The sequence below is a fragment of the Brachyhypopomus gauderio genome, chromosome 8 (genome assembly GCF_052324685.1).
Source record: "Brachyhypopomus gauderio isolate BG-103 chromosome 8, BGAUD_0.2, whole genome shotgun sequence".
Lineage (NCBI taxonomy): Eukaryota > Metazoa > Chordata > Actinopteri > Gymnotiformes > Hypopomidae > Brachyhypopomus > Brachyhypopomus gauderio.
In genome coordinates, this window is record NC_135218.1 from 1,164,529 (window position 1) to 1,174,144 (window position 9,616).

Below are 9,616 nucleotides of genomic sequence, written 5' to 3' on the forward strand. Positions count from 1 at the left end.
CAAAAGCTACACTTTCAGTCTGTCATCTCATTTGTTAATATAATTGAGTACTGAGAACAGAAGAGCTGAAAACCTTAACACTTTTAGTCGTTGTGAGTGGTGTTCAGGGAGCAGTAATAGTAATGAATTTATGACTGCAGGTTACTGTAGAGCTATGAAATGGGTCTTTGGGTAGGCAGTTAGCTGGTTCATGAAAACACTAAGGAAAGGGGGAAGGGAAAAAAACACCACCTGTCCTAGAACTCCAAACCTTCACTATAATATAAACCGAAAGGTCACCGTTTTGTATGTATATAAGTAAATAGTTAAGTCTATCTACAATGAAATTAAATATTAATATTCATAGTTAAGTAGTCTATTATGGTGTAAAAAGAAACTCCCAACTTTGTTGGATATGTAGCATCTTAATAAATTCAATCAATAAAGCCCTAACTCTCCTAACTCTTGTGCTGTCCTTTCTTTTTACACCATCAGCTGCAAGAACACAACATACTTGTTGACCCACCTGGTACTTCCGATAGTGTCTTATAAGACGTATTACTATAGACCTACTTGACAAAGTAGGTGATTGAAAAGTACACTTTTGATCTGATCAAAGACATTGCTATTCTTAGGATTGTAATTAAAATACATTTGATGTAATCTAAAAAGAACATGAGTCACAGAACAAAGATACCAACACATGTTAATGTGTAAGCTGGAAACCACAGAATGCTTCAAGAAACTCAGTGGTGATGGACCTGTTTCATTAGTGGGGATCACTGTATGTCAGGGCTACAATATGAATATGTTTTTATAGCAGCAACACAATTTAATGCTCTTTCAGAACATGGCAATTGTTTTAGGGACAATGAAATCCCTAATCTCAGAATAATGTATTTTGTAAGTTGTAAAAGCACATTTAGACTCAAGATGTCCTCGTGCCTGGAAAACTAGTCATCTTAGCGACACTCATCTCCAGCACCTGTCTAATCATCCCCTTACTACCCTCCCTGTCAAAGGTGTCAAAAGTATTCACATTCATTACTTGGGTAGAAGTATAGATACTAGGGTTTAAAAATAGTTCTGTAGAAGTATCAACTCAGTCTTTTTACTCAGGTAAATGTGTTAAATGCTGGTTTCAAATCTACTTAAGTGTTCCCTTTATTTTTTTTAGCAGTGTATATATTAGTGGTGGGACTTTAATTCGTTAATTTTGATTAATTAATTACAGGAAAAATAACAGTGACATATACAGTGAGGGGGTGTCAGAAAATTTCGAGGTGGCAAATGTAACTTGTTGAGCGGGGGGGGGGGGGGGGCGAACGTAAGTTGTTGGGGGGGGACAACGTAAGTTGTTGAGTGCTTGCGTGTGACGATTGTCGAGCAGGCAAGGGGGCGTCGTGCAGCGATTGTTGTAAAATAAATGGGTCTTATTATTTACGTCTTATTATTACTGCAAATTGTGTCAACTGATGCAAGTTACGAACTGCCGTCCAGAAAGACAATGTCGAAGAAAATCCAGCAGCTGTATGATGAGGAAAGGGAAGTAAAACAAATGTGTCTCTGACTGGGGATCACTGGATCTTTGTTAGCAACAAGAATTATCTTGGTGTGACAGCTCATATTATAGATCAAGGATGGGCAACTGGCGGGCCGCGGGCCGCACACGGCCCTCGTCCTCACTCAGTGTGGCCCACAAATAGATCAATAATTATTTAATAATTAAAAGAAAAAAAAACGATAGAGCAGGACTTTTTTGTTCTTGTCACGTAGGGCTACGCCCCCTCTACTCACTGTCACTCCGGTGTCCCTGTTCGTCGTCGGTGTTGTTCCTTGCCCGTTTATGCCGCCCTGCGTGTCTGTTGCCTTGGTTTCCCTCTGTCTGCCACGCACGTGTCGTCATTGTGTCATCATTGTGTCGTCATTCTCAGTTCTTCTTATTCTTCCAATATCCTGAGCAAAACTAATTTTTGGTCAGAATTTCCAGTGTTCTGAAAACTGTTTGTTCTGTTGTCACGTAGGTCTACGCCCCCCTCTCCTTGCTGTCACTCCTTGCCAGATTACCCCGCTTTGCTTGTCTGTTGCCCTGGTTTCTCCTCGTCTGCCATGCCCTTGTCATCAGTGTTATCACCTGATCCTAGTTTAGTTCCATGTATTTTAGTCCCTGTGTCTCCTATGTCTGTATCGGTGGTTTTGTGTTTCAGTATCCTTGTATGCATTCCTGTGTTATTCTGACTCTGTGTTCCCTGCCTTGTGAGTACTTCTCGTTTCGCTGCCCAGACGCCTTGTGTTTTCAGTTTCCTGATTGTTTCGTTTGTTCTACGTCTACCCGTGTTTGATTTTCAAGTATTCATTTCGTCATGCCTCTCAGTGTTTCATGTTTGGACTCCTTAACCGATTTGACCTCCGCCTTCTTGTTAGACTACAATTATGGAATTCCCTATAATAAATCTCCCTCTTCTCAGCACTTGTGTCCGCCTCCTCGCTCAGCAGCGTGTGCTGCGTTACATCTGTTTTCTGCACTCATCTATTGGTCTGTGTAGTAGACTGGTGGAAAAATAAACAAGATGTTGAGGTTTATGATTATATTCATTGATTCATTCATCATTCAAACTTAAATTAATATTACTCATGTGAAATATTGAAATGCGATTAAAATGCGATTAATTTCGATGCAGAAGCGCCCCCTAGTGGGCCCGCCGGCGGGCCCAGCTCCTTTACGGCGATATAAAACATATTAAACATTAATGAATCTCCGAACAAAAGCGCTTAAATCAAAATTTCCTATCCCATCTACATGCCTACCGAGTTTCAGCCGTCTACGTGCAGCCGATCGCGAGATATCCGGCTTTGAAGTTGACCACAAAAGTGCACCCCGCGAGGGGGTCTCCCGACATATCCGTTTACAAAACATATTTATGTTGTGAAATGTCTTAATGTTTTGTCACCTAAAAATCGTTTACTAATAAGGCTTTAATTTAAGACCTTAACAGCGTAGATCCGTTGTGGTTAAGTACCTTAAAAAGCTTGCTCACCTCACTGCAAAATTTTCCAAAATCCGCTTCCTGAATGAGACACTCCGACAAATCTGCCCCCTAAGCGTCACAGAAGCATTCTTAACGCTGATTTGACCCCTCATTACAAAGCTGCAGCGGTTCTGCTTTGATTTGAGTGGTTTTTATTGGTCTAAAGTGGGGTAGTGACTTTGAATGACAGGTTTTACAACCTCTCCCACGGCGAGGTGCGAAGGGGAGGGGGGGAGGGTGAACCAATAAGCCCACAGAGACAAGCTGGAGCCTCAGAAGTGATTGAAAGCTGTTCTAACCAATAGTGTACATCCTTCCGAAGCTAACCAGCCCTCATATGACATGATTGGTCAAGTATATTTTTAAATTGAGCCCTCGGAAACTGGCGCTTCATTTCCAATTTCGGCCGCTAGCATAGCAACATAAGCTAACCCTTTGCTAACCTAAGCTAAGCTCCCCAGAACACACTGTTCGGCGAAACTGAAGCAGCCATGGATTATTTTGTTCGTTTTTATGCGGATTGTGGATACTTTTGAACATAAACGGATTACTTTGTGTGGAATATATGAGCAATTTTCGGAATTTTCGCCAACCCGGAAGTGAGACGGTACACCGGCTACGACGCGATTCTACGTACTGTGAGTAACAATGGATAATTTTTCATAAGCGATATTGTACAAAATATATATTCTAATACTAAACATTAACTAAGCGTTAGATTATAAACAGTTTTAGAGCGTTTGAGTGCTGCAGCACTCTGTATCGTGTCGGATGCTACCGGAGTTGGCTACGGTAACCTAGCTTATGCTGTCGGACTATATTGGACATAAATATGATATCATAACGTTCATATTTGGACATGAAATTTAGTCATTGGAATTTTCTGGTCTTGCTGTAATATGTGCAGCATTGTTGTTTGTCGTAGCTCCTCGGTTTCGTGTAAGGAATTTGTTGGCATGTTAGCTTAGTTGGCTAATGGTGTGTGTCGGGTGTGGCATATTTAGACATGGGTGTGGTGCACTTGACATACCTTGGATAAAGCTGAATAACTTTTCAATGCTTGCATGGATTTGCTCCATTTTTTCTGTGTTGTTAGAAAAGACCCTAGCGAAATTTATTGTAATTTCTGATACCACATTTGAATAACTATGTGAATATACATTCCAGTCATGTTCAAGTTCAAGTCAGCATTTGTGACATTCCTGGCATATTAGCATCTGCAATAGAGGCTCTAAAATAAACCAAATTATGTGAATATGATACTGAAGTGTATTAATATGTTCCCCCAACTGCCTACTTCAGTTTGAGCCATGAATGATAATTTTCCTATATGTACAACTTGAGATATCTAGTTTTAATGTGAACTATGTCAAAAATGTTAAAAATGGCCACCGGGCGTGCGAATCTGCAGTATAAGGTTAATTACAAAGCTTCTAATTAATTAGATAAATTTATTTAATCGCGTCCCACCCCTAATATATATATATACAAATAAATGAATGACAACAGCCAAGATTTCCATTTCAGTGTTGCCCAATATATATATATTTTTCTTTTTATGTTACAACCCTGTCTAGCGAGCCGAGCTGTCTAGAAAATGTTCCTCATCACCAGTGTACATATACACACTGTACATCCCCAAAGTCAAAACTGCTTTTTTGTTTTTTTTTTTGGCTCTAAAATAGAACCAAGATTATGGAAATATAATAATAAGGAGGTGAATACCCCGAATGATAATTTTCCTATATGTTCAATTTGAGATAAATAGAGATAAAAGAGGTTCAAACATGTCTCAAATGGGCTGAAAATGGCCTCAGCAAAAAGGGGTTAACTGGTAGTCACTAGGCTACTATACTTGGGTCATTTAGCTGTCTCTGCGTTCAACTGATACATCAATTGCTTCCGCTAACTCTAGGGAAGTCCATATTAGGAGATACACACATCACAAAGTAGCTTGCTGGACGCCTATGTTTTGGAACATGCTGTGCTTAAGATAACCTGCTTGCTAGAACTGCTGAATTGTGTTTAAGATTGTATATAACTGCCCCCCTTGCCTTCAGAGTTGTCATGCTTGAATGAGACTGTTACGTGCCTGGATTGCTTGTTGTGTGCTAGCATGTTCTTTTGCAGGTGTTCCACTGGAGGGCGAGTTTGGAGACTAAATGGAAGACAGGTGCTGCTGATGACGGAACAACGGGATTGGCTGTTTAGTAATTGGTTCCCCGTTTTAAGGAGTCTGTGCCTTTCGTATGGTGGCCCGTGGTGTATTGTTTGTCAGTTCACCACGCGGTCCTCTTTAACCAATGCATTACGGTGGGGTTTTGAAGTGTGGTTTTTTGTATGTTCGGGTTAATGCCGATTTGAGATATTAGTCCCTACTACGGTTGTTGAGAGTTAGATAGGTGTTTTAACGCACCTTATGAGATATTACTGCCGATTTGAGATATTACTCCCTACTACGGTCTTTGAGAGCTAGATAGGTGTTTTAACGCACCTTATGAGATATTACTGCCGATTTGAGATATTACTCCCTACTACGGTCGTTGAGAGCTAGATAGGTGTTTTAACGCACCTTACGAGATGTTACATTGCTAAGGCCGTGTAGAGTAGGTCTCTGGTTTCTGATTTGTGTTTTTACGTTTACTGCTGACTCGAGATATAGCTACTCCATACTCCAGGCGCTAAGAGCTGCTTAGGTGTTTTAATGCGCCTTATGAGTTGTTACAGACATATCAGACCTTGTGGGTCCATGTTCTTTTCTAAGTAGTTGTTTCGTTTGTATTTTTGTTTGGGTAAGTGCCTATTTATTTTAATCGTCGTTTTCTCCTGTTTTGTGAGAGAATAGGGAGTTAGGGACGATTGACCTGTGTTTTTGTTTATTTCTTTTGGTTTAGGGTAGTTAAAGTGGGGGAGGACTTTAGCTTGTTCTGGTTGTTATTTTGGCACGAGCCCGTTCGATGTTGTCTCCGTAAGTTATTTATTTGTATGATGTTGTATGATGTACTTGGAAATGGAATATGAACATTACAATACAAATAAGATAAAAGAACCATGTATGAATGAACCTTGCTGTGTGATATTTTGGTTATTTATGTTGCGTCCTTTTAGAACGAGCTATCTTGCACAAAGGACCGTAACAGAGACTCTCATGTCTGTGTCTTGTGTCTGTATTTGTCCTATTTATATATTTATATTTTTGTAATAAATTAATCATTTAACCACGTCTGAGTCCTCATTCATTTTCAAAAAATTTCCACGACAATTTTGACCGGCTTCTACAAGAGAGGTCCAAGAGTGCTAAGTCTACTCCGCTGTTGCTCGTGTCTACACCACCACGGACAGGTGGGAGAAACAGCTGCTCCCAAAAAGACCCCCAGGTGAGTACAGGAAGGGGTCGCCCCCAGGTGAGTACTTCCCTGATTGATAACTTACTAACTTGGTTCATTCGAGTATCTTATGGCGTGTCTCTCTGGGTCTCTGCCCTCGTGGACTCGGGAGCCTCTGGGAATATAATGCAGCAGAGCATGGCGGAGAAGCTGGGCACTGTGCCAGCACTGGCAGGGTGGTAGCTGCAATGCTTGCGCATGTCTATACCTAGGTATTTAGTCAGATTTTGAAGTCCTGTGTGGACAAAGGGTGTCCCGTTATCACTGGAAATTCTCTGTGGCAGACCCCACCGGGGAATGATCTCTCTTAGGAACACCTTAGAAACCGCATCACTGTCCTGTTTCCCTGTTGGAAAAGCTTCCACCCACTTACTAAATTAGAGCGGAAATGGCGATCTACTAAATTGGAAGTATTCCACTGTGCCTGGAAGGATAGCATTATTGACTACAAACGGGCACTCACTAAAGCACGCTCAGCATACTTAGCCTCACTGATAGAGAAAAATAAAAACAATCCTAGATTTCTTTTTAATACTATTTCTAAACTTACAAAAAATCAAGCAGGCACAGAACCTCAGATTCCAGTAAACCTCACTAGTAATGTATTTATAGATTTCTTTGATAATAAAATAGAGAATATTAGACAAAATATAAAACCCTTTATTAGCAATACAACTGGTATGTCATCTGGTTTGGTTGATATTGATTTAAATTACATACCGGGAGAAAAACTTGATGCTTTTCATCCACTCCCAAAATCAGAATTAGAGAAAATAATTTCTTCCTTAAATTGTACTACCTGCACACTAGACTCAGTTCCCTCAAAGTTATTAAAAGAGGTATTACCAGCTGTAACTGAACCTCATCTAACTATAGTTAACTCATCCATTACAATAGGTCACATGCCCAAATCATGTAAATTAGCAATTATCAAACCTCTGATCAAGAAACCAAATCTTGATCCGACTGTGCTATCTAATTATAGACCCATTTCAAACACATCATTTATATCTAAGATCATAGAAAAAGCTGTTGCCCAGCAATTATGCCTATATCTGCATAGGAATAACATATTTGAAAAGTTCCAATCTGGTTTTAGGCCCCATCACAGTACTGAAACAGCATTAGTTAAAGTAACAAACGATCTCCTCCTTGCATCAGATCAAGGCTATGTATCACTGTTAGTGCTTCTTGATCTTAGTGCAGCTTTCGACACAATTAATAATAGGATCTTGCTAGAAAGGTTAGAATGCTGGGTTGGAGTCTCAGGCACAGCCCTTTCATGGTTTCAGTCTTACTTAACAAATCGCTATCAGTTTGTAGAGCTCAATAATATTTCATCCAAACGTACAATGGTTAAATATGGGGTCCCGCAAGGCTCCATCTTAGGACCACTATTATTTACATTATATATGCTACCATTGGGCACAGTTATAAACAAACATGGTGTCAATTTTCACTGCTATGCGGATGACACTCAACTTTACATATCAGCCAAACCCGATGACAAACTCAGTTTAGGAAAAATTGAGGCCTGTGTAAGAGATATTAAATGCTGGATGTCTCTAAACTTCCTACAATTAAATGAGGACAAAACAGAAGTTCTCCTTGTGGGCCCCAAGGCCGCAAGACAGAAAATTCCAAATTTAATGCTTAATCTTGCAGACTATCCCATTACACCTGGCACAGTAGCCAAAAACCTAGGCATCATACTCGACTCTGACCTATCATTTGATAAATATATAGATAATACTACTAGGATAGCTTTTCTACATCTCCGCAATATTGCCAAATTAAGAAATGCATTATCACAGGATGATGCAGAAAAATTGGTGCACGCCTTTGTTAGCTCTAGACTAGACTACTGCAATTCACTACTGTCAGGATGTTCAAATAGGAATCTAAATAAACTTCAAATAGTTCAAAATGCCGCAGCTAGAGTTCTGACCAGAACTAGAAAATTTCAGCATATTAGACCAGTCCTATCAGCCCTGCATTGGCTCCCAGTTAAATTTCGTATTGATTTTAAAATTCTATTATTAGCATATAAAGCACTACACGGACTTGCTCCTGAATACCTCCAGGAACTTATTTCCTACTATGAACCCCCACGTCAACTAAGATCACAGGGTGCTGGTCTGTTATTAGTTCCACAAATTAACAAGGTAACAGCAGGGGGAAGAGCCTTTTCTTATAAGCCCCCCCAGCTTTGGAATAATCTTCCTAAATGTGTCCGGGACTCTGACACAGTCACAATCTTTAAATCTAGGTTGAAAACCCACTTATTTAGTCTAGCGTTTGATAATTAATATCCCCCTTAGATAAAGGTACAGATCCAGGGGTTCATAGACGAAAGGTTTTATGGTAGACTGGGGTGCTGGTGCTGTCATCCTGTCACTGCTCGTGGTCACTCAAGTTTGTTGACAGTGCAGTGGACGGATGCCATTGTCTCAGAATGCCCCCAAGCCTATGTTACCTTCTGGTTCTGCCTTTTTTAGCTAGGCTGTAATAATTTAACTTAGTGCCGGAGTTGCTGCCACACTCCAGAAATGTTTATAATTTTACCTGTCCTGTACATGGGGGGATATTAATTATCAAATGCTAAACTAAATAAGTGGGTTTTCAACCTAGACTTTAAAATTGTGATGGACGCATTTTGGAAGGTTGTTCCAAAGCTGGGGGGCCTTACAAGAAAAGGCTCTTCCCCCTGCTGTTACCTTATTAATTTTTGGAACTAATAAGAGGCCAGCACCCTGTGATCTTAGTGGACGTGGGGGTTCATAATAGGAAATAAGTTCCTGGAGGTATTCAGAAGCAAGCCCGTGCAGTGATTTATAAGTCAATAAAAGAATTTTTAAATCAATATGGAATTTAACTGTGAGCCAATGCAGGGCTGATAGGACTGGTCTGATATGATGAAATTTTCTAGTTCTAGTCAGAACTCTAGCAGTAGTAGTAGTCTAATCTGGAGCTAACAAAGGTGTTCACCAATTTTTCTGCATCATGCTGTGATAATGTATTTCTTAACTTGGCAATCTTGCGGAGATGTAGAAAAGCTATCCTAGTAGTATTATCTATGTATTTATCAAATGATAGGTCGGAGTCGAGTATGACACCTAGGTTTTTGGCTACTGTGCCAGGTGTAATGGGGTAGTCTGTGAGATTAAGCATTAGATCTGGAATTTTCTGTCTTGCAGCCTTAGGGCCCAGGAGGAGAACTTC